The 27,098-nt window shown below is 43.0% G+C and overlaps 1 protein-coding gene across 9 annotated transcripts in view; it reads right to left on the bottom strand.

Moving 5' to 3' along the window:
* SMAD1 (SMAD family member 1) overlaps positions 1-27,098 on the bottom strand; it is a 78,163-nt gene that overhangs the window by 23,512 nt on the left and 27,553 nt on the right. Inside the window, exon 1 of one of the 9 annotated variants that reach the window (XM_040063628.1) lies at positions 20,448-20,943. The exons of 1 other annotated variant lie outside the window; for it this stretch is intronic. The gene's annotated coding sequence lies outside the window, so the exon portion shown is untranslated. Of the gene's footprint in view, positions 1-241; positions 384-1,887; positions 1,983-7,427; positions 7,448-19,854; positions 19,949-20,111; positions 20,287-20,447; positions 20,944-27,098 lie in introns of those variants that run through there. 7 more of the 9 variants (XM_040063627.1, XM_040063624.1, XM_040063626.2 and 4 more) reach the window with 7 other exon arrangements.

Here is a 27,098-nt window from a genome sequence, read left to right as displayed (position 1 = left end):
ATATTCCTCAACAGCAATGCGCTGCCCAGCTCTCTCCAAACTGCCAGGCATGAAATTCAAAAACCACTGCACTAGACCTGAACATAACTCATTCTGAATTAAAAAAAAAAAAAAAAAAAGAGCAAAACCAAAAAACAAGCAAAAAAACCCCACCCCAAACAAACAAACACCCCAAACAAACAAACAAAAAAAACACAACACCCCCAAAAAACTAGAGACATCTTAGCCCTCATTCACTCACATGAGAAAGAAAACTGCATCTGCCCACCTCACCCAAGAGCCCTCAGAGCCCCAAAGCAGCCGGTGAGGGAAAGCTATCATGAACTTCACCGATTATCCACTGACCCTTCGTGCTGCAATGTCTGCCTGATATACTCAAGGACTTGTGAAGGAGTGGGAAGGACGAGGAAGTGCAGATAAGAGGATTTTAGACAGCACAGTAGTCCTCAAGCTGGGAGACAAGGAATAGGACTGAAGCAATGGGTCAAGAGGGGGAGGAATGCCACATTTGAAGGAGTCCCAGCTGTGAGCAGCAAGTTTTGTCCTTGTCCAGGCTTGGAGCAGGCAAAAGACTCTGGCAAGGGAAACAGAAGAGACCCAGGACTGGCAGGGAAGGGAAAATGAGACAAAGAGCACCGCACCACTGATTTTCAAATAGACAGACAAGACAGGAAACATATCCTGGACTGGATACCAACAGGTTGCAGAGGAAGGGGGAAGGGGAAAAGGATATGAATGTTTTTATTGCCATCAAAACAACACAAAAAACATCCAACCAACAAGCAATCTATACACATAGAGAATAGAAGGTGTCAGCACAACCATGTCGGACAGGATTTCACAGCTATACCAAGAAAAGACTGCAGAGCTTAAAATCGCAAATGCTATGGCACACTTACTCGCTTGACTGTCATACACTGCAATGGTTTCATAGTATACCACTATATTTAAAGAACTTTAAGCTGAAAACCATCCACTTTCTTCAAATTAGCTTGTCACTAGAATAGTTATCTAATTGCAGAGGTTCAGTTTTATTAGGCTGAACGCACAAACTAGATTTATGTGAATAATGATTATGGACTAAGACACAGGCCACATCTACCTACACTTCAAACTGGTACATCCCATTTCTTTTATGCTAAGAACTGTATTTGAAATAATAACGTTAATGCAAGGGAACATTTGCATGAGCCTGCGGCAAATTGAAGAATTTGTTTTGTTATGTGGGCATGTGCTACACTGTTAAATGAACTGAAACTCCATTATTGTCACTGACTGTACTCCGGGTATACTTTATCCTTACGTGCACTGTAAAGTGCTCTATTAAAATGCTGGGCTAATTTAAGAACTGAATTACCAGAACCCCAGTGCATGTGCTTTTAACGTGTTTGTAACCCAGTTATTCTCAATTCATATATAGTCTGTATCTCAATCAATATTCTAAGTATCTTTTTTCTGCACTTTTCAAACAAAAGATACAAGTTCTACACACAAAAGTTACAAGTCCCAGTAAAGCTCTCTCCTTCACTTCCATTTGAATTAAACAAAAAAGATTTAAAAGGCATGAGTTGAAGCTCTAATAAAGGAGGAAGTACAAAGTCTACATTTCGACCCGAGCTACATTCAACATTGATTATGTTTGCAGATGTTGTTCTACCTAGGCCTGACCTATTTTTCACCAAGCTACCTGCTGTGAAAAAGGAAGAGTCCTGTATGTTTAAATCAGTGCCTGAAAATACAGCCCTAACACGAGCTAGTACACGAGCTCTGCATGGACTAAGACACTCAGATGCAGCCCCAAAGACCAAAGGAACAGATTCTCTGAAACTTTTGGATCAAATCCTGCAGCACACATACATCCCACTCCCAAACAAGTTTCACTCTCACCATCAAAGCCATGGTGGCATCTCTGTGGCAACAGCTGCCGGGAGCAGGAGGAACGGCATTAGGAACAGGATTTAGGCACAGCGCTCGGAGGTGAGCTTGGAAGTAATGCAGCTCAGCAGGAGCCAGCTGGGCACCAGCCTCCAGCCAGGGATTCCTGCTGAAGTCCTGCCTCCAAATCAAAGCCTCAGCACACCCCAAGCCCTGAACACTCAGCAAGATAAGGGAAGGGGGACAAAACTCACAGGCTGCTGCACACTCGTTTCTCTAAGCTCCAAAACCAATATTAAGCTAAAAAAAAACCAAAAAACCCAAACCTCCCCAAAAAACAAACAAACAGACAAAGAAAGAAACAACAACAAAACCAAACAAATAAAACCCAAACCACAATGTATGTGGAGATTTTTGTTTCCAAGAAGCAGAGAGCTTGACTGCAGGGCTGAGCCCTTGCCAGTACATTCCATTTCCCTTTCTGCCACTCTTGGTTTCTGCGCTGCATCATTTCCTGTATTACTCCTGCACAAAGTGGTCTTATCAGCTGGAAGTGCAAAATAAAGATTAAACCACGAGTCAGCAGATGACACAGTCTGCGTCTTTCTTCCCCAAATCCATGTGCCCTTCTGGGAAAGTGGGAGTTACTATTTCCAACAGTTAAGTGACCACCAGCCCTTGAAGGGTCTGTTCATTCACAAGGTAGGGATAAAACAGAAACCTAGGCCAAACAAGACAACACTCTCCAAAAGGCAGTCTGGCATGAGTTTAAAGGAAATTGAGTTGTTACCCACTTAACAGACACTCTCTACACATCCAAACCCCTGCACTTTTTATTATGCATTCTGTCTGCTGATGGACGTAAGGGAATCAAACTTCTTTCAAATCCCAATTGTTGTTTTATTTGTCTTCCTCCACTGCTGTTGTCTTTTTTTGGAATCTTTGGATTACCACACTAACCTGCACGCAGCCTATTAGAAAAAAAAAAAAAAACAAGCGAGCATTATATTTTTGTAAGTATCTGTTCGGCCAGCCTTGTATTTAAACAAATGTATTCAGGCAAAAGGCCTAAAAGTGAAGTCTTATTTTTCAAGCCCTCAAAGAAAAGATAGTCACTCTGTCAGCAACATGAAGCAGACAGTAAAATATTCAATGAGAGTGCTTTCAAATTCCCACAGGAGATCCCATAGGAAACTGTCCCACTTTGCATAAATGACTGTTTTTGATGGGTGGAGAAAGGGTTTGGACAATTAGATGATCCTCTCCCAGAGGGGTGGATGGGGGAGCAAAACAACTTCTAGCCCAAGTTTCAGGCAAACAAGAAGTGACTCTAACTCTTTTACTAATTTCATTATTTGTATTACAGGCTCAGTGATGCAGGCAAAAAGGATCCTATTAAATATTTTTAATATATGCTTAGCACAGTTAGACATAAAAATGGGCAAGAACCACAGTGAGAATAATTGTTAATAGAGAAAACTGTCTAGTCTATGACTACATTTTAAAAATTCAATTTATCTTTGTCAAAGTACCTCTTCCCAGCATCCATTACTTAGTAATACTATAAAGAAATAACAAGCAGTGAGATTTTAATTTGCTTCTTTAAAAATATTTAGTCATTTACCCTCTGTGAGAGACACATTTTCAGCAACTCATGTAATCAGTACGATATTTAGACCTTTTTTAAAAAAACCCAACAAACTGAACAGATTTGGGCATAGAGGGCAGGGAGCTGTCTCTTTATTCTGGCAGGAACTATCTCCATGTACAGTTTCCATGTATTACCAAAAGGCATGAAGTCTAAGCAGCTGCAGTGCTAGAATGGGTAACAACATATTGGGCACTAACTTAATCTAGCTCCCCGTTCTTGGAGCAAGCAGTAAAAAGTTTGTTTCTTTCTTCAAGTAATGTGATTTGTGAAAAAGAAAGTCTGGAGTCTTCTGCTGAATTACCCTCCTTTTAGTCAACAGATTCTTTCTTTGCACCTTCTTATGGCAGAAGATCAGACCTTGCTCAGCTTGGAAAAATGCACTAAACCTGGTAGAAACCTCAGTAACATTACAACACACATGCAAAAAGAAAGCACATTTCACATCAGAGTGCTGTAGAACTCATTAGAGAGCTTGTACAGAACCTGACTTGGCTTCCTTTGTAGGTTTGGAAAATGACAAGAAGAAAAAAACCCAAAAACCGAACTCTTTTATGTTCTCTTGGCATGGTAGAAAGGATTCAAAAAAACCCACTGAAATATGTGATCCTATGTTCTGATATACAACACATCGTTCAAGGAAAGAAGAACACACTGAGAAAATACCTCATCATACCTAACAGAATAGCAGAGTTTTTCCTGACACTGCATTTGACTCCCTTCCTTACTCAGGCCCAGCCAGGGCCAGGAGGATGGGTATCCGCAGCCAGTTCTGTGAAGTAACCTCTGTCACAGCCCCAAATACCCAGTCTGTCTAAACTCCTCTTGGGCCATCCCTGGTGCTGTTTGGCTGAAGGATTGCCCTTACAAGAAAATCACCCATGTATGACTGTACAGCCCACAGGGAAAATCCTGTCACATAGCCACAAGCACCCCTTAATTCAGCAGGCAAGGGGGAGAGCAAAATGCAACCACAGGGGCAACAGTGATCCAAAACCCAAAAAGCCCATTGCTGTGTTAGTCCAGAGCATGGATGGATAACCTTACACTCTAAGGACCTGCCAGCTCCTTCCCAGTGCGCCCCATAGTTCAAACCAAGAACACAATGTTCGGCCAGTTTCTACAGTGAACCGCGGCTTTTCTTCCGCCCGCCTCCCCACTTGGCTTCTGGCACACAAGGCACTGCTCCTCGCCCTTGAAGTCTCAGCTATCACAGATTACAAGAGTAAAACAACAGCAAATTCTTACAGGTCTTGTGGATTTGAAGGTACCAGATTTGAAAGATGCATGGTAACTCCACTGTCGCTTCTCTGGGAAAAAATACCCGCTTTTCATACACGTTAGAAACCGAATCCTGTGTTACAATACAACTGAAACAGCACAGAAGTCTTTCTAAGCGAGTACACCATTGTGAGAAAAGAACATGGCAAAGGCTCTTTCCCAGTTTTAACAGACATGCATCAACAATGAGATCTGCCCTTGTCCTGGTTACAAACACTTCTTCCCAATACCTTTGCAACTGTTTTGACCTGCTGAAAACCATACTCCTGAAAACAAATTTAAACAACACATCCTTCATGAGTTTTATCTCCACCATGTTTACAAAAACCACAACATTACACAGCGTCTTAAGTGATCACCAGATCCTCAAATCCTGCCTTTTTCCACCGGGGATGAAAAACACACTGGTGAATTTTACTCATTCTTGCATTCAGATGCATGTGAGATTCCACAAAGCCACTAAACACCAGCTCTCCCTTTACCGCCTGCTGGACTCCTTGCCGTGCTTACTTTATATATATTTTATATTGCCAAGACTACAGAAAAAAACTAAAACCAAGTTTGCCAAGAGACTTGGTCGGGAAGCTGGGTAAGCCTGGTGCACAGCAGGGTAAGTAACAAGTAGGATAGATCAAAACATCCACCCAGGTGTGCACAAATCCCTTCTGGTGTCGGCGAGCAGTCGGAATGAATCGGATGTGCTTTCAAAGATTATCTCTAAAACCGCAGCCTAGTCCTTTAACCAAGGTCAGGAAGGAACTGTAACTTGATGATTTAGTCAAAACTCTGGCACAGATGGGACTGCAAAATATGAACTTCACTAAAATAATCTATAAGATGAATCACAAAACTTGCCAGAATAGTGTTCATATGGTGTTTTTTCTTCCTAAATGCTATGTAGGAAGAGACTCTTCATTCTTCACTCTCTCCAAGCTAAAGGCCTCTTAAAGAAATCCTCAAACTATGACAGGACATTCAAAAGAAAAACATATCCAAAGAAACAGTTGTCAAGAGACATTATGAATTACCAGCCACCACAGTGGGTATTTCATTGTGCATCTTTGGGGCAGGTTTATCATTTTCATTTGTGCTGTGGTGTCTTTAAACTCCACACATTGTCCTACCAGGACACTAAGAGCACTCAGGAGTACAGAAGCAGCCAAGAATCTCAAGCAGCATTGTTTCATGACACAGACCAAGTCCCCAAAAAATGCAGGAAAACCTCTAAGACCAGTCTGGAGCACTGGCCATGGCTTTGTGAACACCCACAGAGATGCCAGGACTAGCCTAGCTATCAAAGTTGGTTAGAAGTCCTTTTCTAAAAGGTGAAAGATCTGTGGAAAACAGATTATTTTTCCCCTTTCATCATAGAAGTCCTGCATAACTCCCTTTTTCCACAAAGACCATTCCCTTTCCTGACTTTTTGAACTGTCTTTAGAAAACAGGTGTTGTTTACAACAATAACAAACACACATCTGTGTGGGTGTGTTAATACACACAAAGGCAGGATAACTGAAACCTCTTCCTATATTTAGATCTGTCTGGTCAGCTCTAATTGCATAATTTAATCAAAACCCTCTCCAAGGGAAATACATCCATATTCATCACAGGCATCAAAGGAAACATCTTTACAAACTATATCCTTTTACAAACCAACACATGGTCTCACATCACTTGTCCAATTGTTGAATTCCTCCTTTGGGAAGGGCACGGAATTTTATTTCTTTTTATCAGCTGAAAAAAGCATTTCCCTCCAATTCATCAGCACAGGGCGGGAGGAACTTCCTTCACAGGTGAGATGGGGAAAATTTACTGACATGTCACTTTCAGGGGTTTTTTTAGGCTGTTAAAACATACATCTGCAGCATAAAGGAAAACCTTTAAAACAGAAAAGAAAGAAAAACGCCCATCACCACTCAGGCATCAAAATTTTTGAGTGAAGCTCATAAAATGCAAGATGTGTTTTGTCTTCAGAGAACAGCAAAGTCTAGCACAGACTGCATGAATTTACAAAGGGGTTTGTCAGCCCCAGCCAGAGCAGTGCTCCAACAGGGTATATTTTAAGGAGGGGAACCCCATCAAATGCACTCCAGTTACGCTCAGCTGAGGCAAGTCACCGCTCCTACAAATGATTCATTTCACCAAGAGCATGCACCAATACAGTTACATCAGCTGCATTAAACCACTTCTAAAGACTCTGACCCAGACCTCATTTATCAGAGATTAAGTAAAGATGTTAAATTACAGCTCAAGATCCCCAGCTTTAAAGCAGAATCCTTCACCAAATCAAGAGATGACAAAAACTGAGAAGAAAAATTATTCACTAATAAAAGACTTACTAGGTCAAGCCTCAGCAAAACAGAACAAACTGATGAAAATTAAACCAAAAAAAGTAATGCTGGTAAATTAAATAAATCTTTCCAGAAATTACTTCTCCACTAACCATTTATACACCTAAAGTAAGAATAGTCAGTTTGCCAATGCTAAAGACATTTCAGTGCATCTCACGAGATGCACGCTTTACTTTTTTAAAAGGATTCCTCCAGCTTTCCTGGTTTTTGCCTTATCTGTAAAAACTAAAAAGCTCATGTTTTGCCTTTAAACAACTTTTAAAACACTATACCTTCTTCATGTCTTTAAAACATCCATGCTGAATTTCACCAAGTGCCCTGCAAATCACAACTACCATTCTGGACAGAGAAAGCCTTCAAAGGTGACACAGCTTTCCAAGCCAAGTTTATACAACTCAGACACAAACACCAATATTTGCCAAACTTTCACTGTCCAATGAAACGTTATTTAATTACAGCATGCCATGAGTGGCCTTCTGAAAACCGGGACTGGATTTCAGATGACACAAAAACCAGCGTGCTGCCGGTCCTCAGGACACTGAGGAGGAGCTGCACAACCCCACCACAGCAGATACTCCCTGGCAGTTCCTTGGTATTTATCAAGCCATCCTAAGTCGCAGACCCTTTACAAATGGAAGATCACAGTGTTTATAGATGACCCTTCAGCTTCCACACAAGACAAACTCCTCGAAGTCTACAATTTACAGGCAAGTACAAATTCGGGATCCTCTGGAGACCAAGTCAAGGACACTTTGGGTTAATGTTTAAAGTGCACCCACAAATACGAATAAAGGGTTGATTGCAGCCTTTACCTGCAGGTGAGGTACAAATCTGAGCGTGCCTACACTAAAAACAGACCCAGAAGTCACAAACACACCTTTCCCCTCCCAAAAGGGCAAAACAAGGGTGCAGACATGCACGAGGAGTCAGAGAGTTTCAAAAAACTGTGGGATGAGGCAAAAGCAGCTGTCACAGCTCTGTGCCAGAACATCTGCAGAATCTCACATCAAACTGTTTTCTCATATTCCCGAGATCAAGGCTTTGGAGCGTTCTGTACAAAGGCTTCAACCCACAGATAGGAACTGATAGTTAATACAGCAGTTGGGAACAGCCTAGCTTGAAAGGAAGTGGGAGATATCCTCCTACATGGCTTACTGGGAATACAGAGGTTTTACAACAGGAGAAAAAGGCTGTAATCTGTCTGTCTGACTCCCTGGTTATCTGTAAGCTTTTCATGACTTTTGGAAGAGGAACCAAGCCACATAAAGAATCACTCAGTACCCCCTTCCCTTATCTGCAAGCTTTTCTTCTTAACAGAGCATGTATGACTAGGCATATGGCAATAAGACAACCTACTAATCACTCCACCGTAATTTTTTGAGACCAGTTTGAAGTTTCAAAAGTCAGCTTTTGCAAAGTTGCAGGTCTCTTACAGCCGAGACATCAAAACACAGCATTTTCCAAACACCCCGCGCTCTGCAAGGTCAGCAGCAGGCTAGCTTAAAACAGCCATAATGCTTCCCAATTTTCCACTGCTGCCTGCTACTGAACAAACAGTCACAGCTGGCCTGGTGCTGAGGATGGACAGAAGAACTCCAAGTTCCAAAGTCACATGCCAAGACTACTTACTTCTAGGCTACAAGCTAGTGCACAGAAAGAACACACAAAGACTTCAGACTCTTTGTCTTTTTGCTATTACATAGATGTCTTTAATTCTGGGGCTGAGATAAGAAGCCCTCAGGCTCAAACAACCCTGACTGCTGGGAGATTGAAAGCCCTCATGTCCCAAATCAGTGAAAGCAAGAAGGTAGGCAAAGGTGTGATGAAAAAAAACAGGAATATCAGCCTTGAGCCAAAGCAGCCTGCCATCAGCACTGCCAGTTCTCAGCTGCTCCCCGTTCACAAACCACAGGAGATGCATTAGGTTTGACCACGAGCAAGAGTCATTCCAGATAAACTGGGGGGGGGAGAAGGGCAAAGGGAACAGTGATCCACCCAGCTGCAGTAAATAGCCCTGGAGATTTATGCCAGTTATGCTGATGCTTTCTGCAAAGAAGCCTCGAGCCAAGCCAGAGATAAAAATGAAAAAGATATTACAGTCAGATTCCCATGTTGTGGAGAGTTCCTCAGCACAGCAGAAAGCTACAAGGGAATTCAATGAGTGCCTCGTTCCAGCACTAGAAAAAGTAGTAGCTCCCACTACTAGAGAAATACCTACAGTCTGTATTTTAAATCTGTTGATAGTCTAATTCCTTCAAGCTAAGAAATACACTACAAAGATGCAAGTAACAAAAATCAGTAAGGGATTTTACACACATTTACCATATAGCACCAAAAAAAAAGCTTTCTAAATTTCTTTTGAGAAAAAGTGGATCAAAAGCCAAAAATTTGGAAGTGGTTTATGCAGCGGTGCAGAACCCAGGAAAGCTGCAAACAGTGCACTGGCTCACAGCACAGATCCGCTTCAGGTGTCCTAACTGTCGTCACTGGCAGCGATTTCTGCTAACACCAATCTGCTTTTACAGAAGGGTTTTTAGTGGATTTAGTATTTGCCTTTTCTCTGATTTCTCGATAATGCTGCTAACTGCACTCAGTTTGCCAATTGTTTCAAGTTATTTCATCCTCTAAAGAGGAAAATAAAAGTTTCTACTACCAAGAAATTAAACTTGGACGTTCTTTTCCTCCAGAGGAAAAACACTTGTCCCGTCCCTCACAGGACACGCACTAGACGCGTTCTGCTCATGCAGTTGCATTAAACTAGAAAAACATCTCTAAGACAGCTTGCAGTTTATACCAGCAAAACAACACTTGACCAGGAAAGCTTGTTTAAGTGCTGCTCTCCATCCGCCCTCCCTCACCCCCCATAAAAGATACTGCACCATTAATCACTGTCAATAGAGCTACACTGGGGCTTTGTGGCTGACGTAACTCTTGGCAGTCCAGTCTCTCCCTGCTAATCACCAACACAAGTATCTGGGAAAAAAACCCTGTAAATTAGACCTTTCCCTGGCAAGCAATTGAAGGAAGTCTTCATCTGGGAGCGCTACAGCACTCGCCTGTGACCGGCTACCTCAGGCCAGCGAGGTCACAGGTCCACAAGCCAGTGAGCAGCCCCGAGGGCTCGCTCCCACCCAGACAGAAAAGGTTTCCCTTTACTCCCTTGGGCCAGCCTCGGTACTGCAACAGAACTTCCCCTCCACCTCTCAGTCAGTTCACATCCCTAACCTGGCAGAACCAACATAAACCAAAAAATACGTTCTGAGGGATCAGATCAGAGCAAAGTCACCCAGCCAACCTACATGAAGAAATCGATGGCTGGGACTGAGAGAAACCCAGCTCTTAAGAGTTCTTTCCATCTCAGGGAGCTGCCGCCCTCAAATTTCAAGTGATATCCAGGTCAAAGATTAGCCCGCACTCAGACACAAGTACCTCAGCTGATTTGCAAAACCTGCTCTCGTGCCCAGAGCAAGGAGCCCTGCCTTGGCTGGTTCTGAAAAACCAAACACTCCAGCAAGCAGTTCAACTCCCCTCCACTGCCTCTGCCTTCTGCTCTAGTAGCTAGACAGCAAACTTGGGGGGAAAAAAGAATGATTTCATATCCATCTATCCAAAAAATACCACACACTGCAGAGTTTTAAGCCAAGAGCATTTATAAAATATTTTCCACGTGAAATATAATACGACACATTACAGAAACTATAATTGCATTATTCTAAGTTTTTAAGCTAATAAAGACAAAGACTTTTCCTTTGGCTACTACATCCAAGAGAAAGCACTTAACACTGACACTAGCTAGCATGGATAATAAAGGGCCTGTTATTAAATATGCCAGACTGCAAAGCCAGCAGCAGGCAAAAATGCAGAACAGGAAACTGCAATAGTCAAGATGGCAACCTATATGTAAGTCAGCTTTTCCGAGACATTCAGCAAGGTCAAAATTCACATTTTTCACATTAGAATAGTTCATCACTGCATTCACCAGGTAACTAGCAGAACTAAGATGATGACATAAACCAAGTTCTGTTCTATCCTCTTAGTGATAAAAAGGAAACAAAGTGTCTGACAAGGCCATAGTAGAGACAGCCATGCACTCAGAGTGCTTCAGTAAAAATTCACAAGGCTTCAAGTATCAGCTCCTTGCTATCTAGAAGTCTTTCATACTTTTTCTCTGTAGCCTCCCATGGGCAGCTTCACACAGCTCTGGCTCTTTCTCTCCTTCTCTCTTCCTTCTGCAGTTCCAGCTCACTCCTTCCTGTCCCTAGCAGGGCCAGCTAACCCTGTCTGTCCCTCATACAATGTCTTAACCCCTTCTGTCCCTTACTCAACCTCCCATCCCTTTCCTCCTCACAGCATGGCCAGCAGACTCCAACCAAACCCCTACCACCCAACCCAGTCTTTATCACACCCATAGCTGTGAGGGCAAGACTGCCTTCAGCACTGTCTCTATCTGTCTTCCCACATGACAAGCGTGAAAAGCAAGAGATTGTATGAAGGGAGATGAAATTCTGGTCATGAATGTTGGAGGTTCATGGTAAGACCTCAGTAAAGCCACTCAAGTTAGCTCTCTGTCCGTCCCATCTCCCTCTTCCTTACCTGTACAGGAAAGCACATGCTTCAGATGTGTTTGGGATTCCTGAAATACTATCACACGTTTGAAATATAACCAGTGTAATGGCATTATGCGTATAGCAATCCCTGAAGCCATCATGTACATGTTGGCAGATCTTTTGAGGTTCAAATAAATTTCAAATCTACTTTATTCACTATTGGGACAAAATAATAGAGCAGTTGTCACACAACTGGAAAAACAGAAGTCATCCAAATATGGTCGTAGGCAATCTATATGGCCATGACTGAGCAGGGGGCTGGAACAGACGACCTCCAGAGGTCCCTTCCAATCCCAACCATACTGTGATTCTGTGAAGTTCTCCAAACAACCACCTGCCAGTTAATTTGGTCACACATCCAGAAAGCAACTGCTTCAAGAAAACTGGATAGAACTCTGCTTGCCTTGGCGCAACTACAACATAGCATCAAGTGCTGCTACACTGAGGTAGAGACTGAGCTCTGTCTGCTGTGCACAGGCAGACGTGCAAGAAAGCTGCTTTCTCCTTGATGAGAATCCAGAAGCCTTCTGAATTGCCTCACTCTTCCTCCTTTCACACTTATACCCTTGAAGTTTGGCTTCATGTATGGCTCTGTTCCATCAAAACCAAGTCCTCATCACTGTCCCCTTGCTTCACATGCAGCCTGGGTAAGGAGCCACTTTTCCACCACTTCCAACGTTTTTCACTGGTTGTGAGGTACTGGAAGATTCTGACCTACAGAGGTTCCCATCCCATACTCATCACTATAGCACCAGATACCTTCAACAACCATGACTAAGCCCTTTCACGTTCATGTCTTGTTTGTCTCCCAGCCTATCTGCAAAGGCAGGATGGATTATTTTATTACACATGGAATTAATTCAACAGAAGAAAAATCATCTTGTAGTTTTATTAACCTGAATAAAGCCCTTCCTAGATTAAAATAAATCCAAACCCGCCTTCCCCAAAGTATATTTCAGCCCAGAAACCATAACAGTGGTAAAAATATGTCAAATTTCACACCAGAGCATTTAGATATCGAGAGAAAGACCCTGCGTCAAACAGGACTGTGTTTTATTGATGAGCCAGTTTTAATAACTTTTCAGGATCTGGGAGCAGAATCTACACTCCTAAGCAGGTGCTAGTGAGTGGACTAACTTGAAAGTAAATTTCTTGCTTCACGTAAGACAGCTTAGAAACCCTTGGAAAAAAGACAACTGGCCAACAGTGAGCAAGAGTGTTCTGCCAACTATTTTGTCCTACCAAAACACTAGCAGAGTTTGTTTTACAACATCTTGGGAGGGCTAGAAAGAAAAGGACAAGTAGTTAAAAAACAACAGAGAACAAAAAAAGCGCCAACTCATACGTTTTTTGCTGTTCTCCAGCTGGATAAATTACAGGGACACTCCAGAGAATTAAACCATCAACTGAAAGAGCAGGAGATGTCAGCTCCACACCACCTTCCGCCCTCTCTCTTACACACACTACCATGTTTATCTTGACAAAATTGTGGGACCCCTCTCTCCCCTGCCACAGAAAACACGTCCAGTTACAAGCTACATATTTTTCCCCTAAAAGATCAGTTGAATCAAAGTCCTTACTAGTAAGATGCATGTAAGACAACAAGGGTGCTTGATTAATTCCTCCCACGTCAATATTCAAATGAAACCTAACAGATACAAAGGTGAAATACACAGGCAGAATGAAGTCAAATATGCAGCTCATTAACAGCATCTGACCAAACAGCAGATGTTTCCTCCTCCGAACACCCTTAGGAACATATTTAAGGGGAAGCCACAGTTTGTTGCAACATGATTCTCCAGTTATTTACTTCATCTTTAACCAAAACTGATTTTAAGTTTTAAGCATCTAAACGGCCTTTAAGTATTTATATATAAATAGTTATTACATACACAGACCTTGATAAATTTACAGGCTCTTCTCGACTGTGTAGAGGTGTAGCCTACCTTTATCTGATCCAAACAATTTAACTTTCAAGAGCAGTGACTATTATTTTAGGCATTCATATGTGCACACACACATATAGTACACCTATCCACTTGAAGGATCCTGTACACACACCATTGTAAGAATACAGTATCTTCAGGAGTCTCATGCCCTGGTTTCAACATGCTACACCAGACAGAATGCTGATATTATTTTCCATGCCTTAAAATGCCTGAAACCAGAAGTCTGAATTTATTTACAAGAAAAATGTCTCAGTAATTTAATCTTTCACATAAACACAGAAGAATGAGATACCAGTTCGCAGTGCTGAGCAATGAGAAAGAAAAGCAAGTGAAGGTATTATCAACTATGGTCACTTCATGCACCAATCAATCTGAACATACACGATTCTCTGAACTCTTGGAAAACTTTTCAGCCTGCTACAGAAGTGTCAAGTGTGTGCTTTTTATGCTTTCATCTACTTAGACACGTCCTTAAACATGCGCATCAGTCTTGCCGCCTCGGTAGAAGAAACTCTGTAATGCTGCAAACCCTGAAATCCAAGTTCCGCTCATGGAGGAAATCTGTATTGAGGAGACGTATTTCCAGTTTCCCCTCAGCTTCCAAGTACTGAAGGAAACAAGGTCCATCAGTCAAAACTGGAGGGCAGATGAGAGTCTTAGACCCATGCTGGTGAGAGACATGAGGAGACAACAAAAACTCTCATTATTCTGTCTACAATCACTTCAGCACTGCAAAAAAATTTAATGGCTATCTTATTTTCAAGTTACCCAATATTGGATTGATAGTCCACACATCACTTTGATGTGGATTAGCATTTTAGTAGTTTTAATGACAAAAACATGCAAGTGATATACTTCTGAATACCATTAAGTGCTATAATTCAGACTGTCTACACTGGCTTAGACAGTCTCATCTGCTGCCATGTTGGGAAGAGTGTTCCCTTTATGAGTACAGAAATATGAAATAATGTTTCAGAAATCACTGGTGAACCACATTAATGATTTGCTTACATGCCAACTCAACATAATAGTTGGGTTTGGATGATACTGCTTTGAACAGTGCCTAAATATAATGACTTATAAAAAGGCATGTTTAAAAATAATTTGTTTTCCTCCTTGTACTCTAGACTTTGCCTGTGCATGCTGGAGAAAGGGTGGGGGAAGAACCAAATGGGAAAGGCTGGTGGCATCTGTTCTAATATCACTCTCCCGAGTGGGTAACACACATTGGAATAAAATTACATAGTCCAGAACAATTACAGAGCTACATTAGAATGACCAAATTGTGCAAGCGTCCAGAAGAGCTCTACTGGTCAGCATCCCTACACTGGCAAGTCTAGAGACAGGACGAAAAAAGCTTCAACCCCTGATCTAAACTCAGCTTCTACACAGTCTCCAAGACAGCCAGAAGAGTTCAACTGAGCAAAGCAATCCGTGCTTGCAGAAAACCCCTTGGAATCTAATGACGGCTCAACCCAGCTGCTGCGTGGCACTATGGCCCCCCATTCCTTCCACCAGGGCAATCCCACTGCCACAGTTCCTGACATATCCTTCCTCCTCTCCCAAAATAAAAAAAAATAATAATACAAATGGACCCATCTCCACAGCTCAAGAGAGTTCAGTGTTTCATGTGTACAATACTTGACCTCACACAGTCTAATTAGGAGAAGTGTGCTTGCCCTTTGTTCCTATTAAACTAAGAGGAACTTCCAGTGCCAACACATGCAGGCGTCAAATGGATGCATGGAGAGAATCCTGTATGATCTGGGCTCACTCTAGAAGATGTTTTCATTCCTTGAAATCAGCCCATTTTATGAAATGTTTGCCTTCTCTAGCCCGTCAAAAAAACACAGGCATCCCCCACTCAAATACACAGCCACCCGAAAAGCTTCTGTAATGCAAATTACCATTTGTCTGAGGAGGAGGATAGGGATCTTTGTGGCAGCCATCAGCCAGCCAAGGGTGTCCTCCCCCCTGAATCCATCCTCTGTAAAGCCCTCTACAAAAGGCCCAATCGAACAATTTCTCTGGTTATTTCAAACCTTGAGGAGCAGCAACATTCTAATGGAAACAGTTATACCCCAGACCACAGGGATACAACTCTAAAACCTAAAAAATATCAATTTAAAATAACTTCCTTCCCATCCCAAGCAGAACGCTCCATTCTAATACAAAAATTCTCTATGCTGTTCTACAGCTTCAGCAAAATAGCTTGAGAATTGCAAGATGCCTGTGCAGGTGAGCCTGTAAATCACCAGCATTTCAAACCTTGCTTGCCAGCTTGGGTTTTATATTTTAAACTCGAGTTTTCCACCCAGTACATTTCAAAGGAAAACTTCTAGGAACCACATATCATCTTTTAATTATTGAGACTGGTATTAAAACTTCATTTTTTTGCTGTACACAGAAGAAAGGCCAGTGGAAGAACATTACTCTGCTGTTACTACAGAGAAAAACAGTGAAGTTTTTATGGGCAGAACAGACCTTTCCCCACTCTGAAAGCAAAACCGGATGAGTTTGTAATGAAAACCTAAACCAGAAATTAAAAAAATAGCCAGAAACAAAACCAACAAAACCCCCACATTCATTAACCATAATGCAATTTGTGCAATCTTACTTTCATTTTCACAGATTTTATGGCTCTCTCTCCACTACAGGTAGTTTCTTCATCTGCACTGACACAGCAGAAGACAGCTGCACATCCACACTTTAAAAGCCACTGCATGCCAAAGTGAGCTTTAATTCCTTTCTCTGCCACTCAAAAAGCACCTTAGCTAAAGCACATGCTGTTGAGGTGCAACTGAACTTGGCAACTAATAAATCTCTTACCACTAGAACCATTTATTTTGTCTGCTTCACTTCCATGCCTCAAAATTATTTTTTTACTTCTATTTATGACTAAAAATAAGGTGTTTCTTTCTGTGCTAGGAGAAACTCAGGAGATTAAAAATTCACACCAATTTAAGTATGAGGAGTTGGTTTAAACACTTAAAAATGCAAAACTCTCAAATCCCCAAGCAGAACACTGACCAGCAGAAAGAAGAAAAAAACCTCGTTTTTGCAGGATTTTTCCCTAAACTCATCATAGTGATTTTACCAGCAGAAACAGCAAGACCTAACATGCTGAATATTTAGAAAACATTTTACTACCTGTGGCATGCTATTTTCTAGGGCTGTTAAGAGGAAATCATGAATAGCCACAGTTGTCTTCTCTAAGAAAAGTGATCTATACAAATCATACTCAAAATTACAGTCTCTGTTCTAGAAGAAGTTTGGCCATACAGTTCAAGAAACGACTAAAATGCTCATTTTATACGAGAACTCATATCTGCAGGAATATTTCAATGGGCAATTACAAACTTCAGTAGGACAGAAATACTAGGGGGGGAAAAAGCCAAACAATTGGTTTGTTTGCCTTTTTGTTCCTTTGATATCTGATAGCACAGTCTGCAGGTAAAGTCTAGCTGACCCTTGAGGAAGGATGTACAGATTTCAGAGATTCCCTCACAACCACTTCCCCACGCATACATCCCGAAGCTGCACGCCTTCATCTATTCCAGCTCCTAATGACCGCAAGGAAGAGGTTGAGAGTCAGCCTAAATTGCTTCAGCTTTTACTCTTCACAGGGCCACAAACTTTAATTTCAACTGCTCTTTGCATAACTTAAATAATACACACAGTGCTCTCTTTATTTGATTCTTAAACCAGCCGTATCTGAAGCACAATGGGACATGTCACAGACACTTGCTTCACTGCCCTCATAATATGGTTTAATTATGATGACTGAACTAACAGGCTCACATCATAGACTTTTACAGGTTGACCCTGTGTCATCCTGATGTATCATTTTGCACCAGTTCAGTGCTATAAATCAATTTAAGATCTCCAGCAGGTTGAAAAGGCTGGTAATGATGCTTTCTCTGCAGTCTCTGGGGACTCCACATTATACACAACTTACATTATTTATAAAGCTGAGATGATGCCTCCATTAGGCCCGTAAGACTACTCAAATGATATTTTACACACACGGCTTGGGCTGCACAGATCAGAACACTGGCAATATGCAATATCCATTCATGTGCATTCATGCTTTAATTTAAAAAAGAAAAAACCAAAACAGTCATAACCCCTTCATTTTTAAAAATTAAAGCTTTATAGCAAGCAAAGAAATTCATAGTTTAAGCTGAATAATTTCCCAGTACTCAGAAACACAAGTCGCACTTTTATTAACCTTTGTATTGTTTTTCTTCACGTTCAACTCTACTTCTGTTTTCAAACTACAGAGGAAAAGCAAACACCAAACTCATCAGTTTTCAAATATTTGATTTGATAGTTAATATTTATACCAAAACAGAAAGATCTCCATCTGTTTACTCTGTCACTTCTCTCAAATGTATCGGATCATCACATCTTCAAGGGTACACAAAAAAGCAAGTTGAACGGAACAGAGTAGGAAAAAAATGTATTTGATTACATACCCAATGCTAATGGGGTCAAAACAGATGCAAGGACAAATCCCTACCCTTAGGGTAACCTGATCATGCCTTGAACTGATCATTTCTCATAGCTGTGGAAGCCTTCTGGATCACCCAAATCAAGGGAAATTTCTCTCAAGCACCTACTTACAGTCTGAAGTAAAATGCAAGACCTCATCCCTAAGACCACAGCAAGAACTCCAAAAAGGGCCAGATCTCTCTCATTTTCATATAGATGTTCTTCCAGTCACAACAGAGAAGTGAGCACTCAAAACCTGCACAAAAATCCAATGAGAATCTTGAAAAAGCTTCATAGCACTGCTCTCTGGTTCAAGGGGGAAATAAAGTATTAATCAGCTGCAACGAGAAAACTCACGTCTCATAATTCAGCCAAGTCATTACTCACAACTAAAAGAACAAAATAAGCCAAACTCAGGTTCCCTCACATGATTTGCTTCTATTGTTTGACACGACAAGATGCATGCAGTCAGCCACATGAAGAATTACAGACACACACCTGCAAAGAAAAGCGTTCTCCGCGGGCAGGGTAAGCTACAGTTTTTATTCTCACTCCCGAGTGCCGCTTAAAAACACATATAACTATTGGAAGAAAAAATATGAAACGAGTTTTCTTTTTCTGACTTCCCCTCTGTGTGCAAAAGAGATTCCAACTATCAGTTATGACAGCTCTTTCCTAGGAAGCATGTTAGTTCTAAGGTGCAGGATCTTCGAACGCTGACATCCATTAAACCCTGACATGTTTCAGGCAATGATCTTTTCCATTTGCCTGTGTCTGAAATACACATCTACTTTTACTCCTCCCCATCTGGCTCTAACAATACTCGTTTTATTAACCTCTGTTTAAAACACTTCCCCAAATAAAACTGTAGACACACAGTGAGCATCATTTTATCATAAAATACACCGAAATAACAATTAATTTTCAGAATAAGCTGTTGTTATCCAGATACTGTAAAAGCAAACTGTAAGGTCAGACCACGTACCTTTTTCAGATTGATCTAGTAACAAAAGAGCAATCACAGCAACCCTGCCTTGGTCAGAACTCCCTCTGACTTCAGTTTATATTAAAAAAAAAAAGCTCAGTATTTGGCCCAGATCCTTTCAAACGCATGACTGAATATTTCCACGCCAGTAAATTTTAATAAGCTTTAAAGATCTATATTCAGGATAAGATTATTTGGCTCTACGAGTATATGAAGCAACTATACTGAGGAGGGGGGAAATCTCAAGCATCCAAACCCTCTAACCGGGAAGGAAAAAAAAAAAAAAAAAAAAAGTGAACTTTCCTTGACCTCTAAGCACAGATTTGTCATTAAAGAAGAAAGAAGGGGAGGAGGAGGGGGGGGGGGGGGGGGGGGGGGGGTGCGGGGGGGAACAGGAGGGGAAGGGGCTGCGGAAAGAAAGGAAAGAAAGGAAGGGGAAAAAGGAAGAAAGAAGATAAATTAGAGGGAGAGGGACGCGGCTGGGCCGAGGCGGGAGGCGAAGGGCTGTTCCCGCACACACAAAGGCGGCCCCTGCCCCGTTCGGCCGGGGCTCCGCCGGGTCCCCGCGGGGCACGATGGGGCCGGGGCCGGGGAGGAGCCGCAGGACGGCGGCTTCCCGGCGGAGAAGGGCTCAGCCGCCCGCCGGGCCCGGCGCGGCACCTACCCTCCAACTTGGAGCCGGGAGCGGTCCCCGCCGGGCCGCCGCAGGGACGCCATCATGCCGGGGAGGAGAGCGGGAGCGCGGCGCTGCCCGGAGCCGCTCCCGCCGCGCCGCCCGGCCCCGCGCCCGGGAACCACCGCGGCAGCGCCCCGCGAGGACCGGCGAGGAGCGGGAGCGGGAGGAGGAGGATGCGCGGGCACAGCCGCCGGGCCCCGGGGATAGTGAGCGGGGAGAGGCGCGGGGGGACGCGAAGTTGTTACCGGCTGGCGGGCGGTGACGGGCGGGCAGCGGGCAGCTCCTCCGCGCCGGGATCGGGATCGGGATCGGGATCGGGATGGATGTGGCCCGGCTGGCGTCAGGCGGCCGCAGCCGCCCCGCGCCGCTCACCGGCACACTCGCACACGCACTCACATCCACACACGCACCGGCCCGGCCGGGGATCCTCCCCAAATTCCCGCCCCCGCCGCCGCGCCGCCGGGTCCCGCTGGGAGCGCTGCGCCCGCCGTCGGAGAGCGGCCCCGGCCCGGCCCGGCCCGGCCGCTGTGTGCCCCAACCCACAGCCCGACCCCGCCCCGGGTGTGAGCCCCCTCCGGCACCTTCACCGGGGCTGAAAAGGCGCTTCTGCTCCGCCGGAGCGGCCGGGGAGCTCCGGCAGCGGGGACAGCGGCGGATGCTGTCAGACTTGGAGTTAAAGTCAGTTCCTGATCGAACGGGATTATGTCCTGCCGCTTGCCACAGGCGATTCAGCCTTGATTTGGTCTAGTCTTAATACTGAAGTAATTGCTGTAATACCTCCAAATGACAGAGCACTCTCTACCCCCAGGTGTTTTACGCGTGGACATCCTCCTGCCCATAGGTATTGCTGCACTTGCTGTTCATTCATGCGAGGAAACCCATTACAGTGCGTGAGGCTCCTTGTGCTCTCAGACCCACGGTAATGAAGCCTCTCGCCGCTGGCCCTCTGAAATGAACTTGAACTCCATTTGGATGTGCAAGTGGCGGCTCCAAAGTGGAACCGGCTGAAAGTTTGGAGCTCACGTGTGGAACGCTGAGCCTCTCCTGCCTGCCGTGTTTGCAGTGATTTTTGTAGTAGTCAGATAAGTGTTGCGCAAGCAAGATTGAACTGAAACCGATTCTTTAACAAATACTTTGGCTTTTACCCAGTCATCGTTCCTGGAAGGAGATATGAAGCAACAAGTGGAAGATGTTTCTACGTGGCAAAATATTCTGATATGCTTATACTGGCATAATTGTATCCCTATACTTAGGCTAGTAAATTTTCACGCATATAGGCAGTTCTGGGTATGACTTTAACCTCATTATAAAATCCAGCAACACTGAGGTCTGGAGGACTTAAGGCCCTGAGAGTTTTACCCGATGAACAGTGGTTCTGCCCACCCAGGTGCCTTGTGAGTCTGAAGACACAGAACTGGAACGGCTTGCCCAAGGTCACAGAAGGAGCACAACAGCAGCAGTAAAAAAATGCCCAGGTTTACGCCTGTGAGGATATCAGCGCTGCTTTCTAACTTTATAATCTAAAATTCATCCATTTCTTTGCCACATAAATACCACATAAATTGCAAACAGGTGAACTGTACTATGCTACAATAATATTAGAGGAACTCCCACACAGGATGATGCCATAATATTGATGGGGAAAGCCTGGAATAAAATTACTCTTTCACTGCTTAAATTTTGAACCTTAAATGATTCAAGATGAGTGAACTTCGGTAATCATCTTTAATGTGTATTTTGTGCTTGCACTGTACACAACTACAGTTAGCAAATACTGTGAACTTTTTATGTGCAATCGCAGTGTAGCACTGGACTGCAGATACAACTGGTAAAGTTTATCTCAAGACAAGCTGAAAGGTCTTTAAATTCTGTCAGTGCAATGAAGACATTTGCAAGCAAGGTACAGAAGAAACATGAAAGTGATACCGATTTTTGTACTGTGGTAGCGCTTAATCTGGGTCCAGGTGTCCTGGATCAAGAGTAGTGGATGCAGCAGTAGTATCTGCCCCAAGAGCTTGGCAGTCTCAATGATCCAGTCTCACAGAGAAATACATGGAAAAGGCCTTATGTGTACCTGAGCTCTGCTCTGCTCTGCTCTGCTCTGCTCTGCTCTGCTCTGCACGCTGACTTGGCGGGCACAAGCTCCATCCACTGGATCCTGATTGCTCAAGTATCAATTCATGATTCACACTAAACAGATATGACAAGGAGATAATTAGGGAAGCACTGCAGTTTGTCAGGTGTCTTGTTAAAACCACGTTTTTACTGCTTTTGTTGTTGTTAGGGTTGACGGGTAGGTTGGCTTTGGCATGAGAGAATTAAATTATTTTCTACTTACGTTGAGGCTTGGGGAGGATCACATTAATATGCTGCTTTCCCTAAAAAGGGCTAGAAAACAGCCTAGGAGAGTCTTTTGCTGATGTTTAATAACCAGAGTGGTTGTCCTGGAGAGGGCTGGGTAGACCTGGCTTCAGACAGAGCAGAGGTGTGAGAAGGCCGGGGGACAAGGCAGAAACAGTGTGCCCTGGTCAGATCTGCCTCAAGGCCTCCCTGGCTGGGCTGTTCTGGCACACTGGCCAGAACAAAACTTCAAGTCTGCCCCCTGCTTTAGGATGCGCACTCAGAGCTGTCTGTCCATAGCCATTACCCTGTGGTAGCAGTATCAGCAGTGTCTTACTGCACGCTCACCACTTCTAGCTCCATTGGCTGCTTTAATACCCTGGATCATTAACTTCTTACTGGCTTTTCTGAATAACATTAGAAAACTGAAAAAAGGAGATCAGAGGGGTATGTGCACCTGGGTATCAACCTTGGCGCTCCTCCTTTGCAGCGGGCTGAATAACTGCTATCTCGAGAGGCAACAGAGAGTGGGAATTTTTCTCTTTTTGCTCCGCAACTACATGATCATTCAGACTGGTGCAAGGAAAACAAGCTGTGAGGCTGGGGCAATGAAGAAAGGGAAGAACCATTCCTTCTGTAAACAGCCTGGCTTTTCATCAGATTAGGTGCACAATCTGATGACACCATCAGTCATAAGGCCTGTGAACGTGAATTTTAATGGAGTTGGGGCACTTATGCAGATAAACTTCTAATATGATTCTCAAAGGAGACTTTAATCTCATAGACACTTTCTAACATCTCACCAAGCACCTGCCCAATCACCGTTAAAATCTGTGTCTCGGAAACCGATTATCAGAAGGCTGAGTGCTAAAAGACATTCATTATGCTGCATGTTTTATACTATTATAATATGTAACGAGCATTTAGGAAATACTACTAACACTGATACCGTGGCTACAACAACAATTAGCTTTCAATCTTCCTCTAAAATCCAAGTTTGTATGTAGGTTATGATTTGGTATTCCTTGTTAACTTCAGCCAGGCTTCATCTGGCTTAATCAAGAGGTTCCGGGGATGGAGAATGTCTTCTGGAGACAGTTTAGCTCCAAAGTCAGTAACTTTGCTTCACCTTCATGTACTCCAGGTTTCTACCAGAAATTAAGAGTTTCATGGATAATTAGATAATTAAATTATATCAAACACACAACTTACTATTTACATTAAAATCACTGGAGTAATTTTCTTTTCAGCCATTACACTGTTGTCCTAGTCTGGGAAAATACCAACAATATTTTAAGAGAGAAGAAGCAGTTCTCTCAAGAAGAATAATAGCTTTCTAGGGATACTGGATTTCATTATTGCCTTCTTTCTTGGGCTGGCTGGTAAAATTTATCACCCTCTCTCCCTCATGGCTTGTCTGCTTCTTCTTTGATTAGGTGAGGTATTAAACAAGCCTCCCACCCCAGCATTATTAACATAGGATATGCAGACTGCTTGGAAACTACACAGATATGTTTGGGAAAGGTGCCTCAGGCAGAAGAGAGCATGTGGGAGAAGGTAAGGAGCATTTTTTAGGAGGTCATCATAACTGTGCAACACTGCATATGGTTTTCCAAGCCCATCTGGATCCAAGGTCCTCTCTAGCCACAGTGCAAGCAAAGGAAAAAAGGAACTGAGTTGTGAAAGGCCTTGAAGGTAGCAATTGTGACATGAGGGCTCTCTATAGTCCTGCTTTGGGGTCTGGTCATTTTCTGGAATGAGCCCTGCATGAGTTTGACTTTATAGAGTCAAGTGTCTACTTGGGACCTGCCTTAGTGTTCTGACACACTGTCGTAGGCAAAAGAACAAAGAATCCGTTTCACTCTCAGAAGTTCTTCCCAAACTGGCCCACCATGATTAAGTGGGATTCATATAGAATAAATGTGGAACTTGATAATTTTACAAGGTTATTACATGTATTATTACTCTGTTATATTAAATAAGGCTTCTGCCATAAATCTATCTGCAGATACCAGAAAGGTCTTTGATAAGATTGAGTAGTCATTCATCTTTTCCACCATCGGGATGATGGGAATCAGACCTAAACTCATTACTTTCTTAAGATTAATGTGCCCAGCTAAAGCTGCCAAGATCCTTATTAAAAGTTATGCTTTGAAAAGGTTTGGGCTGAAACAAAGTATTAAGCTGGGCACTCCCTTATCTCCTTTATTGGTTGTTTTCTCGTTAGACTCTGATGTAAGGACTTTGCTCCAGCAGTGTTACATTTCTGGTAAAGAAGGGAAGTTGCCCTCTGTTCTGACAGCTCATCACGTGCTTCCACCAAACACAGTATTCCTGCCCACTGCCCTGCACCAGTATTGTACTTTCTAGAGAATGGAATTCTCCCTTTGGATCCTGCCTGAATCCACATAGAAGCTTTCAAAGGTAGTTTCACTTTCTCCTGGTGTCCTAGGGTAACCAAGACACCTGGCTATCACCTCAGTGAGGGATAATGGACTCAGTGTAATCAAACATTATTGGTTCTTTGAAAATTAAATTTCTCTTCAGTCATTCAGCTTAAAAAGATTTACATAACTGGAATAACCTAGCTCTATTGCTGGTTTCTTGGAAGACACCGCTAAGATTAATCTTATCTCCCACTTTAATTACTGTTTTCAAGTTCTTACAGTCCTTGTCCCAGTTACATCTTGTTGCGAAAACCACCGGAGAATGATTTATTAAAATTTATTCAGACAGGTGGCAGAGACAAAATTAAAGCTAATAACTCTATGAGAAAAGAAATCAAAGGTGGTTTGGCAATCCTGAGGTGTTATTTCGTGGTCCCTCGGTTGCAGTGGCTGCACAAGCAGTGCCCAAACGCCTGGGCTGCGCGAGTGGCTGTGTGCCGCGGCTTGCTGTGCAGGACTCGGGACTGCCACGGTCACACAGCTGCACTAGCATCCATGGGACAAAGAGCCTTGGAGCAGGACTGCTTGTGGCAATGTGTGCAGGCTGGAAAAACCATGGTAATTGTCTCAACAGAGGGTTCTGTCTCATTTATACCCAAAGGAGACAACCGTATCACGCTGTTGGAAGACTAACGAAACGACACTTACTGCCTCTGAATGCATTCCTTTCCTTCCATGTTGTGTTGATATTTTGTGACTAAATATTCAGCCCATTTTACATGATTAAAAAGGAACATGAAAGGAAAAGGCTCTGAATTCTAACTCAGGTTGCCTGAGCTTAGTGTCGCTCTTAGCTGAATAAATCAGCAGAGAAACAGTCCCACCCTCCCTCCTCCACAAGGGCTGCTCAGCCCTAACCCCGTGTCACCCACCCGCTCTGTGCTGGCACAGTTGCTGTGCAGCTGCGAGCTGAACAGGCCTGGGGAACTCAGATGGCTGGGGAAAGCAAGTGTTTCAGGGGCCAAGCTCGTTTTTAATTTGGATCAGTTTCCTGATCTGGCTCATTGTGTGGTTGTCCAAATCCTCATGCTGATCTTGTGCAGAGGCAGGACTGAGGTAGGAGGAAGGGTGAAATTTATCTTTTCGATTGTGCTGTTGACTTCAGCCAGTTTAAGGTGGTTATGAAACTTAGTGATAGACTAAGCAAGCTTTTTTTTTTTTTTTTTTTTTTTTTTTTAAACCCAAGGAATAATACTTTAGTTTTGAGCATAACTGCAAAGATGGTTTTAGAACTGCACTAACCACAGGGCTCACTGGTGAATAACAGAAGACAAGGAGAGTTTATGACTGAACTGAGAAATTCAGTGAGCTGATGTGATCACTGCGTGTTAGAAAAGGCAGCTGTTGGGCATTGCACTACATGGTAAAAAGGAAAAAACCTGTCGCTCTTCAGCTGTTCATGAACCAACCAGAGGCCAAAGAATTGCAAGGATCCCACCAAAAATTATTAACTGACTCTTCAAAAGACAGAGTTATTCTCAGCTGGCTTAAAAGGAGCCGATGGCTCAGCACTGGGTATGCCTGTATTCCCGTGGGGTTTTTTCTCTCCTGTATTCTCCAGAGTTTTCCTTTGCTCTTTGCTTAAGGCGTGGAAGAAACTGAACTTTGGAGAGTAAGTAACTCAGATTTAATTAGTCATCACAAGGCAATGGGCTCTTAGTGAGTTCTCAATAGCAGGCAGCCCTGACAATGAATGTATGTGCGTTACATTCGTTTCCGTTTGCACTTTGAGGAGGAAATTACCTTGCAGGTTTCAGACAACCTGGCAGTCCCACAAAGTGTCGGAAAAGGTTGCCTACATGGCAAAAGCTTTTAGGCCAATTTTCAATGCCACTATTTTCTTGCTTGACCCAAATTTGCCAAATTTTTGACAAACAGGTTCAAGCAGCTTTTAAATAAAAACCTTCTGCATTTCATAAAATATTACACAAGTCACATCGGTAAATCCTCTGTATAAGTTTGTTTTTTTTTTTTTTTAATGAAGTTAAATACTTGAAAGTTGCAACCAATCAAAATTAGTATTTCTAGTTTAATCTTAGTTAAGCACTCAGTTTGAGTGCATCTTGGTGCCTGTCTTTAACTGAGCACTCATATATGTTCCTTCCTAAAGACCCTGTCTTATTCACTGAACAGAACAAATAGTGGTTGGATAATGGGGAGTTATTTTGTTTTCTCCCCAGGTTCATGCTGAAGCTAGCCATTATGAACACTGGTTTTGCAATGTTTAGTTGCAAAACTAAGACTGCCTTGCAACTCACAGCTCATCCCTCAACACAGCTCATCCCTCATCTTCTCTTTCCCTGCCAAATTTAAGCTCTCTTCTTGAGTGAACAGAAGCACTAGAGCTTCTCAAAAAAAAAAAAAAAAAAAAAAAAAAAAAATTCTCTACTATTATCAGCCCTGAAAAATAAATGCATTATTTTTTATCCTCTTTTCAGATACACT

This window comes from Hirundo rustica, chromosome 5 (assembly GCF_015227805.2).
Source record: "Hirundo rustica isolate bHirRus1 chromosome 5, bHirRus1.pri.v3, whole genome shotgun sequence".
NCBI lineage: Eukaryota > Metazoa > Chordata > Aves > Passeriformes > Hirundinidae > Hirundo > Hirundo rustica.
The sequence above is the reverse complement of the archived record's forward strand: the minus strand, read 5'-3'. Positions and strand labels throughout refer to the sequence as shown.